Consider the following 1,587-nt stretch of genomic DNA (forward strand, 5'->3'; position numbering starts at 1 on the left):
CATGAGCCACCACGCCCAGCTATATAATCTTGAAATGAAAAAAAGTTTAGAAGGAAAGAGCAGATTAGTGGTTACCCATAGTTAGGGTGGGAGATGGGTGTGGTCATACAAAGGCATTAAAAGAAAACCCTGTGATGTAACTCTCCGCACCTTGACTGTGGTGGTGAACACACATAAAATTTATAGCATAAATACACATGCACACAAATAAATATAAGTAAAACTGGGGAAATTTGAAAAAGGTCAGTAGAGTATATCAATGTAGAGATCATACACAGAGAGACAGAGTGAGAGAGAAAGAGAGAGAGACGGGATTTCACTCTGCCATTCAGGCTAGAGTGCAGTAGCACAATCACACCTCACTGCAGCCTCAAACTCCTGGGCTCAAGTGATGCCCCACCTCAGTCTCCAGAGTAGCTGAAACTACAGGCACATGTCACCTAACTGGGCTACTTAAAAAAAAAAAAAAAAAATGGTGCTCACTTTGGCAGCACATATACTAAAATTGGAACCATACGTGGCCTTGTGCAAGAATGACACATACATTCATGAAGCATTATATATATATATATATATATATATATTTGTTGTTGTTGTTATTGTTATTTTTCGTTTTGTTTTGTTTTGGAGATGGAGTCTCTGTCACCCAGGCTGGAGTGCAGTGGTGTGATCTCGGCTCACTGCAACCTCTGCCTCCTGGGTTCAAGTGATTTTCCTGCCTCGGCCTCTGAGTAATTGGGACTACAGGCACATGCTGCAATCACTGTGTGCCCAGGCTGGTCATGAACTCCTGAGCTCAGGCAATCCGTCCATCTTGGCCTCCCAAAGTGCTGGGATTACAGGCGTGAGCCACTGCACCCGGCCAGTTTTTGTATTTTTAGTAGAGACGGGATTTCACCATGTTGGCCAGTCTGGTCTTGAACTCCTGACCTTATGTGATCCACCCACCTTGGCCTCCCAAAGTGTTGGGATTACAGGCGTGAGTCACTGTGCCCAACCCATATATATATATTTTTAATTATATTTTAAAAAAAAATCTGTAGAGACAGGATCTTGCTATGTTGCCCAGGGTGGTCTCAAACTCCTAGGCTCAAATGATCCTCCCTTCTTGGCCCGACAAAGCAATGGGATTACAGGACTGACCACCACACCCACCCCAAGGTTGATATCCTGATTGTGATGACATACCACAATTTCACAAGATGTTATTATTGGGCGAAACTGGGTAAAATTGTGAATAGGCTCTTTATTATTTCTTACAACTGCATGTAAATCTGTATCTCAAATTTTCAAATTTTAAATTAAAAAACGTGGTAAAAAGGGATTTGAGGAAATGGTATTAACAAGTATGCTAAAAAATATATAAAAGAAACACAAGAAAAATGAATAAAAAGAAAAAAGAAGAAAAAAATCTCTGAAGAGAATGGGAGTTGGGCGTGGGGGAAGTTAGACTGAAACCCGGGATACCAGCGAAGAGGCGGCTGCCATGGAGATACCAAATGATGACTGAGACCATGGGGGCTGAGGGGAGAATCACGATGGAGAGGAAGAGAAATGGGGTTGATTCGAGCTCTAGAGTCTAGACCT

General features: G+C 42.3%; 1 pseudogene; it reads left to right on the forward strand.

Moving 5' to 3' along the window:
- The first annotated feature begins 475 nt into the window (after positions 1 to 475).
- On the forward strand, positions 476 to 568 carry LOC111553189 (annotated as a pseudogene).
- Positions 569 to 1,587: the final 1,019 nt, after the last annotated feature.

This window comes from Piliocolobus tephrosceles, chromosome 7, assembly GCF_002776525.5.
Source record: "Piliocolobus tephrosceles isolate RC106 chromosome 7, ASM277652v3, whole genome shotgun sequence".
Lineage (NCBI taxonomy): Eukaryota > Metazoa > Chordata > Mammalia > Primates > Cercopithecidae > Piliocolobus > Piliocolobus tephrosceles.